We start from the raw sequence: 9,882 nt of genomic DNA on the forward strand, positions 1-9,882 counted from the left end.
GTTTCTTGTTATGTATTGTTAAGAGGTTACACGGCTGATAGGTCACACTCTGTGGTATGAAAATATTTCATTATGTCAGCCAGTGGGTACAAATTAGTTGCAAGTGCATCCAACTAAACCTTAACATTACATGAGAGCTCTGCTGCACTGACTCTGCTGGATGGTTCTGCTGGAGTGGCCAGTGACTACAGTCTCTTATTCGTGCTATAAGACCAAGAAGTTCAAGAGCCAACCTCCTTCCACGAGGGAGTACACACACTTCTGTACGGTGTTCTCTTTGACGTTGATGGTACAGCTCTCCTCTCTCGCCCAGTGAATGAACCCTTCAGGGCCCATTAAATCCCACCCTGCAGTCTGCCTTCCAGGCTCACAACTTAAAGAGAGAAGAGCTTATATCATACCAGTGAGGGAATGCCCACAGATTTAATGAGCTATAAGGTGATCAACCAGAGAATTTGTCTCCAAAATAGGGCATAGGGAGAGTGTAGCATGGTACGTATTTATAGATAGCTAGGACCAGAGTCTGGGTTCAGAGGAACAGTTTATAACCAGAATGTGAGAATAATGGACCACAGACCATGGGTAAGTTTGCACTGCCAGCTTATTTATGTAACCAGTTAGTAGTAGACATACACATAAATTGGCACCAATGCCACACTTCACACACACAGAGGAATTGTGCATTTAAATTCCTTGAAACCATCCAAAATAAAACCCACATTTTAAAAAAAAAATTGCCACTATTTTGTCTCACTTTGGTTTGATTTAATCCTATTTGAGTTCATACCAGACACCTTTGCAAAGGCATACAAGCAGCTTGGCCTGGCCATTAGCATGTGAAAGATCCATATCCTCTACTAACCCTCAACCAACCGAAATATCAGAATCAGAATTGTATTTATTGGCCATGTAGGTTTGCATATACATGGAATTTGATTCCGGTTTTGTGGCTCTCTCAGTGTACTTCACATAGAATAACAACACAACAATCTTCAGATATATACACAAGGATTGACTATATTACAGGTTAAATAAGAGGCAATAAAGTGCAATGGTGCAGAAAATATATCAGCGGTGCAGAAATAAATGTTAGCAAGTTACTTACACGCATGCCTGAGGTAGATAGACATGACAAAGTGTACCAGTATACTTACAATGTACAGTATATACAACATGGTTGGATTTATTCGATAATGTTAAGCATTCATTTGAATGACAGACCGCGGAAAGAAACTGTTTTATGTCGGGTTGTTTTGGTGTAGTGTGCTCTGTAGCACCTACCAGAGGGGAGGAGTTGGAACAGGTTGTGACCAGGTTGTGATGGGTCTGCAGTGATGTTGCCTGCCTGTTTCCTCACTCTGGAGATGTATAAATCCTGACTAGAGGGCAGGTTGGCACCAATGATTTTCTGTGCAGACCTAACTGTCCTTTGCAGTCTGTCCACTGTCCTGTTTGGTGGCCAAGCCGAACCAAACAAAGATGGACGTGCAGAGAACAGACTGGAATATTGCAGTGTAGAACTGAATCAGCAGTTCCTGAGGCAGGTTGAACTTCCTGAGCTGGCGGAGAAAGTACATCCTGTGCTTGGCCTTTTTGATGATTCTATTCTGGATGCCCACCTTAGGTCCTGGGAGAGCGTAGAATCCAGAAATGTGTAGGTTTTCAACGCAGACACTGTGCTGTTGAGTATGGTGGGGGGCGGGGGCAATGTTGGGGGGCTCCACCTGAAGTCCACTGTCATCTCCACTGGTGTACAAGGCGGTAGTGCTACCCACCTTACTATACGGCTCAGAAACATAGACCACATATAGCAGGCACCTGAAGGCACTCGAGGCACATGAACAGCGATGCCTCAGGAAGATTCTTAAGATCAACTGGGAGGATAAACGCACCAACTTCAGCATCCTTGAGGAGGCTAACATGCCTATTATAACTGCCACCATTGCACAACATAAGCTGAGATGCATTGGCCATGTTCTCCGTATGTCTGACTCTCGCCTCCCGAAACAAGTCCTTTACTCTCAGCTTGTTACAGGACGCTGTGCCCCAGGAGGACAAAATAAGCGATATAAAGATAACACTAAGGCCCACATCAAAAGATTTGACATCGACCTTAACACCTGGGGACAAGCAGCAAAAAACAGGGAGGCCTGGACTGGCTGTCCATGAGGGTGCTGCACACTACAACCATGATCTCCACCATGCTGCTGAAAACAAGCGCAGACTCAGAAAAAAGCGAGTTACCAAAAAGGCACAAAACACATCCTTAACCATTTCTACACACCCTTGCCCACACTGCCCCAAAATATGCGGCTTCAGGATTGGCCTCTACATCCACCTGAAGATCCATAAGGATCTAGAAGGAGGACAGTCATACTCGACTCCGAGTGACCGTCGATGATGATGATGGTGTTTTTGTGTGTGTGTGTGTGTGTGTGTGTACACCTGCCTACCACTGTTGAAATTAACATGCACAGTGAGCATTTTCTGCATTCATCGTTCTCACCCAACATGTGACTATCCTTTTCTGTCTACAAAACCAAACATTGAATGTTATCAAAAGTGTGACCACATACAGCCCAAAACAAAGGTCTTAAAAATTGTTAACTAATAATACAAGGTGTCTAATTCCAATATCATCTAGTGGTAGTTCCACAGTTCTGCCTACTACTGATCACTGCAAAAAGATGCTTGAATTTGGTTGTATAAATATCAGATAACTTTACCAAAACCTTACACGATCTGGTCCTTGAATATAGTTTTGATATGATTGGGTTAGATTTACAATTTCATTATTTATTGGGTTATGTCAAACAAGGCTGAAACCAAATAGGAAGCCTCCCCATTTGACTATATTATGCCCATGTAGGGCAGGCAAATAAACAAGGTGGGGGTGTCACCTTAATATATAAGTCCATTTCCAATTTAACTTTTAAAGTTAAAACTAAATTCAAATAATTTGAGGTTCTTATTCTAAGTCCATCTCCCTCAGCCATGAACAGACTAGTCGCATGCTTCAGTGAACTGAAGTCTTACAATCCTTGGAATATCCTGCTTGTTTAATGTAATATATGCAGCCTTTAGATGATGATGAATCAAATCCATTACACCAGCTCATGGGGCACGTACCACACGACAACTTTTGTAGTCAGGGTTCACCAACAAAGTATTCAAGAGCAAAACTGTCAGCAAGTCAGACCCCCCCCCCCACACACACATACACACACAACAGTAGATCATCATTTCTGCTCAAACACAGACCCACACAATACTGTGCCAGAACTTTCTTTACCATCAGTAGCCAACACTGTATTACAAGTCCTAGTGTATTACTGGTTAGTTCTGCCTGGTAATTATACTCTTGACCTCCTTCTGCCCCCTGACTGTCATTCTGACCTCCCTCTGCTTCTTTAATACAACGGCATATAAAAGTAATACTCACCATCACCCATACTTTCCTGCTCAGTATTAAGCCTGCATGACACCCACAGAAAATACAGGCTGCATTATCATCTCTAAGTCCTAATTCTTATAAGTTTCAACTTACTGTTTTTTTTAAGCCCCAAAACGTGCCGGATACCTCCTCTCCTCTTGCTCATGTTGACTCTGTGAATGAAATCTAATCTGAGTTCGATGAAGTAGTGATACACTTGAACTAGCACAATTAACCAGCCTTCAGCACACTTGGATTTTAATATTGTTCAGTTACCCAACCAGATAAAACTCGCTCATTCCTGAGTGAAAACAAAGGGGTGCCTATTTAAAGGCTATTATCAAAAAGCCAAAAGGCTAACTAAACCACCACAGACACATAAAAGACTATTAAAATGAAATAATAAATGCTATATTGATGTCAAAATGTATCTCTACAACAACTTGTCCTCCGTTGTCTCACTGCTCATGACTGAGCACCAGTGTTAGCTAATATTAGATATGCCATTTTATTATTATTATTTTTACTATTATATATATGCCCAGCCATAGGCAGCCTAAAATCTTGGTGTTACGTTTGATCCCAGCCTTTCATTTGGTAAGAACATTAAAGAAATCACCAAGACTGCCTTTTTTTCCACTTATGTAACATAGCTAAAATTTGGTCTTCCCTGTCCATGGCTGATGCAGAGACTCTTAACACATGCATTTGTTTCATCCAGACTTGATTACTGTCTTGATTCAGGTCTGCAAAGTGCTAGTACTAAAAGTCTTCAGGTGGTTCAAAATGCTGCAGCTAAAATCCTAACTAAAACAAAACAATTTAACCATATTACACCAATTCTTGCCTCCCGTCACTGGCTTCCTATCCATGTTAGATCAGACTTCAAGGAGGTTCTGCTGACTTATAAAATCCTAAATGGGCTTGCCCCATCATACCCGTCTGATCTCCTTAAACCATATAATCCATCTCGAGCTCGCCGTTCTCAAAATGCAGGGCTTCTGTAGATACTCAAAATAAAAACGAAGTCAGCAGGCAGCAGGGCCTTTCCCTTTTGGCCCTGTTCTTATGGAATAACCTCTGTTTTATTGTCAGACAATCAGAGTCTGTTGAGTCCTTTAAATCCAAACTTAAAACTCGTATTTTTGCCTCAACCTACAATTAGTTGCATTTAAATTGAGTACTTCAACTACTTTCAACCACATTTCCATCCCTGCTCCTCAGTCTTTCAAACACCTTGCCACCAAAGTCTTGGTCACACTCCTTTGGTCACTGTCGTTATCTACTGCCTCTCCAAGCCAAACCCCTGTTTTCTCTCTTACTTCTCTGATTTTCTGACCCAGCTATGTGCCATCTCACCTTCCGTTCTCCTCCTGGGTGATTTTAATATCCACATTGATTACACTGACTGTAAATCTGCCATAGAACCCCTGGAACTGCTAAAATGCCTCAACTTCACACACATATCAACTTCCCCACTCACAGCCGTGGTCACATCATGGATTTGGTCTGCTCCACTGGTCTAACCTCAAAATCTCTGACCACCTAGCAAACACCATGGACATTAACATCTCTATCCCCACCCCAAAAGTCAAATGCGTAATATCCTTCAGAAATCTCAAATCTATCTTCCCCTCAGCTCTTTCTGCTTCTCTTAATAGCAAAATGTCTGCCTCCCCTCCCTTCCTGTCTGATGACCCCTCCAATCTTGTCACGTATTATAATGATGTACTCTCCTCTTGTCTTGATCAGCTGGCCCCCATTAAAACCAAAATAGTCTCGGTCACACACTCAGCTCTCTGGTATGCTTCTGAACTCCATCAAATGAAATCCCGCAAGCACCAGCTCAAAAGACTCTGCAGGTAAACTGGTTTAACAGTTTATCTACAAGCCTACTCAGACTACCTTCAACAATACAAATATGCTCTCATCACAGCCCAGTCCACTTACTACTCACACCTCATACACTCTGGCTCCACCAACCCAAGGCTCTCTTTTTCACAATAAACAAGCTTCTCAAACCAAGTGACAATACCTCCAGTTCCTTCACAATTAACAAGGGCGACTCTTTGCTTTCATTTTTCCAAACTAAAATTGACACTATCTATGGCAACCTGACCACCTCCCCCTGCTCTCTCCACCTCCCCATCCTTATTCCCCCCTTTACTACTCAGCCCCTGTCAAAGTTCACCCCTGTGTCCCTAAAATAGCTGTCCAACCTTATGGTAGTAATGAGAAGCCCCACTTGTCTTCTGGGCCCCATGTCATCCAATCTTCTTAAGGACTGTCTCCCAGCTATCTCCTCATTCATCACAGAAATCATTAACTCCTCCTTCAGCTCTGGTTCAGTCTCCCATACATATAAACTGGCTGCTGTCACCCCACCCTAAAAAAAACTCAACTCTGACATCATGGGCAATTTACAGCCAATCTCCCCTTTCCGTCAAAAATACTGAAATGTGTTGTTGCCTCACAACTCAAAGCTCACCTCATCTCGGACAACCTTTTTGAACCATTTCAATCTGGTTTCCACTCATAGCACAGCACAGAAACAGCCCTCCTTAAAGTCACTAATGATCTCCTCCTCTCCTTAGACTCTGGCCACCTCAGCATTCTCATCCTCCTTGGTCTCATTGCAGCCTTTGAGACCATGAACCATACCATTCTTCTCTCCTGCCTTGAATCCTCCTTCAACATCACCAGTACTGCCTTTACCTAGCTAAAGTCATATCTGAGAAATGGACAACAGTTCATCAGCATCAACAACTGCACCTCCTCTATCCCAAAGGGTCCCCCAGGGTTCAGTACTTGGTCCTCTCCTGTTCATCCTTTACATGCTACCCCTTGGTAACACCATGCATTGTCATGGTCTCCACCTCCACTGCTATGCTGATGACATCCGGCTCTATATCTGCACTAAATCCATCACCACTACAACTTACTCCAGTCTGACCAACTGGCTTGCCGAAATTAAATCCTGGATGCAAGCCAACTTCCTCAAACTAAGTCGTAATAAATCTGACATGATCATCATAAGTCCCAAATCCCTCAGAAAACACAACTCCTGCCTCACCATCAATAACTCCACTCTGTAACCTTGGAATCGTTTTCTTTTTTTTGGACCCCCCCCCCTTTTCTCCTCAATTGTATCTGGCCGATTACCCCACTCTTCCGAGCCTTCCCCATCTCTGCACCACCCCCTCTGCCAATCTGGGGAGGGCTGCAGACTACCATATTCCTCCTCCGATACATGTGGAGTCACCAGCCACTTCTTTTCACCTGACAGTGAGGAGTTTCGTCAGGGGGACATAACGCATGGGAAAATCACGCCATTCCCCCCCAGTTCCCCCTCCCCCCCAAACAACCAGAGAAGGCGCTAGTGCAGTGACCAGGACATATACCCACATCCAGCTTCCCACCCGCAGACACGGCCAATTGTGTCTCTAGGGACGCCCGATCAAGCTGGAGGTAACATGGGGATTAAAACCGGTGATCCCCATGTTGGTAGGCAACAGAATAGACTGCCACGCCACCTGGACACCCAACCTTGGAATCATTTTCAACCGCAACCTTTCCTTTGAACACCACATCAATCAATTCACCAGAATTTCCCTTTTCCACCTAAAAAACATAGCTTGTCTCTGCCCGTCACACTCCTTCTCTGTTGCCGAAACATTGATCCGTGCTTTCATCACATCCAGAATTGACTACTGCAACATCGTTCTCTATGGCTCATCATCCAAAGTCCTAAACAAATTCCAGTATATCCAGAACTCTGGCGCTCTCCTGCTCACTCATTCCCCGCTCCTATGACCACATCAGCTCTGTCCTCCAGAGCCTACACTGGCTCCTTGTCCCACAACGGATCCAATTCAAAGTCCTGCTCCTCATTCACGAAGCCCTCCATAACCAGGCCCCCTCCTACCTCATCAATCTGCTCCACCACCACTTCCTGCAGCCTTCACTCCTCTGATGCCAACCTCCTGTCTCCACCACACAGGACCAAGCACCGGACCTGGGGCGACAGAGCCTTCTCCATAGCTGCCCCCTCCTTCTGGAATTCCCTCCCCAAACACATCAGAGACTGCGCTGATCCGTCCACATTCAAATGATTAATTCATGTTGTGCGTCACATGTTTTTGGTGTGCTGCTTTTATGTTTATTTCATCTTATGTAAAGCATCTTTGTGCACCTTGAAAAGCATTATACAAATAAAATGTATTATTATTATTATTATTATTACTTCACGACCTGTACTGCATATGTGGTCTGTTCTCCTGCCAGGTTTCCATGGTGATGGTGGTCACCACCTGGACACTGCTTGGTGTCTCCCTCATCAGATTCTTATAACATGTTATATTGCTGTGACGCCTCCTGAGGAAATTGTAATTTGTGACATTGGGCTATGCAAATAAAATTGACTTGACTTGACTGTTCTCATCCCCCACCTCTCTCATTGCAAATGAAAACAAGTCAGTTTGCTTTTTATAACAAAGCTAATCATTGTCCACAGATCTTAGATAGTTAAACAAATATATGTCTTGGATTTTATAATCTAATGAAAGTAGATGTCATTTTCTTATGTTGAAAATTTCATATTTGATACATTTTCCCACCAGCATTTTCATAGCAACAACCATTCAATATATTATTGTTTTGTAATTGCTCCTCTATATACTTTTTTTCCCATTGATGCGAGTGGGAGTCCACCGTTCAAGTATTCGAATGTAATAGCGCATGCACAAGAAATGCATCAAATCTGCCACAAACGAAAAAAGAAACATGTTGAATGCAGAAGAGCTGGCACCAATATGTGCTAAAATACAAATTTTAATGTTATCTAGAGTCATTTAGGTTTAATTAAATGTTTGACATGACTTGATGTTTTGCTCGATATTATCATGTTAGATGACAGTGTTGATCAGTCTTATTTCTTCAAAATATGCAAATTACCGCGAAATTGTCTTCTCTATGTGCTCCTACTGCAATAGTACAAAGCAAAGCAAACCCTGCCCGTGTAACAAAACATCTGACTGAAAGATTTTGATTTGCACTTTCTAGGATTTTGTTCATTTCAAGCTGAACACTGGGGTTTGCAGTAAACTGGAACAATTCAGGATAGCCACTGTAATACTTGGCACATCAGCCACTTCGCCAGTCATAACCTCATCGCGGATTTTTGCAGAACCATCCCAAGCAGTACTGTCTTTATTTGTAGGCCGTCTTGTCATAGCTATACAGTGGACTTGAGAACTGTGGTATTTATACCTACGTGGAGAAAATGGGAAGGTTAAAAGTGAATTAATTGCACACATCAAAGTGCAGTGTCTTTGAAACGACCTGTGACTTGATGAGACCAATTTCTCGGGGGCCTAAAATATTCCAGCGATCACATACAGCCAGCATACACCCATCCATTATAGTTACGACCAAGAGAGAGTGTATGAGTGTGAGTGAGAGGAGGAAAGAAATGGCAGGAATAGCATGTGCACGGATTAGTTGATTGTCACAGATAGGAATAAAGAGAGGGGGGAAAAACAAAGATCGACTTTCCTATCCGATTTGCAGATAGTTAGAAACAGGGGCGAAGGGGGGGGGTGCTGAGGGTGCTGCAGCACCCCCTAGCTGCAGGGAGAAGGAGCTGCAGGCAGGAGGAGCACCCCTACGGTTGCCTGCAAGTTATTTTTTTTAAGTATATATATTAAAACGATATAACAAATAATTTGCCTTGGGTAAGAAAGCAGATGTTAAAAATCAAAATGTGTTTTGTTAGTTTTTAGTGATCACACACTAGGGGTTCACGGCGGGGTCACTTTGATGTTGACACAAACGCTCGCTCAGTCTCGAGGCATTGATTGGCAAACGGCCGTCGGACGAGGTAACGTAACAACATGGCGCAAAAAAACGAATCTTGGACTTTTTCAATTCTAAAAATGCGACAACAGCAAGGACGACCGAGTTAGAAGATGCTGCTGAATCAGCAGCACCTAGGCCTACTTCTGCTGTCCCCACTGGCGATCGCCAGGAGGACATTAGCAGTGCGGACAGTGTAGCTAGCGGGTCAGCGGCTGCTAACACCCAAGAGCTAACGCTAGCAAACACAGACCGGCAGGACTCAGCAGGCTCAGCAGCGCCATGTCCCAGGCCAGGCCGCCCAGCTAACGTGAGTGTGAGAGGATTTGACGAGCCTTGTCGACCAGACCTGCGTTTTCCTGGGAGGAGAACTGGAACAGAGAGACCTTCGAGCGGTCATTTCAAGACAGCTGGTTTAACAGGTGGAAATGGTTGCAATACGCCCATTTCACGCCGCGGCCATCTTGGATTTTTAAAAAAACCAAGCGGTGGGAACTTAGCCACTCCCCCTTCTTCATTGAAAAACTGCTGGAAGCAACATGTCGTACTGCTGTGTACCATCCTGCAACTCCTATCGAAGAAGGGAAAGAGATAAA

Source organism: Lampris incognitus, chromosome 4, assembly GCF_029633865.1.
Source record: "Lampris incognitus isolate fLamInc1 chromosome 4, fLamInc1.hap2, whole genome shotgun sequence".
Lineage (NCBI taxonomy): Eukaryota > Metazoa > Chordata > Actinopteri > Lampriformes > Lampridae > Lampris > Lampris incognitus.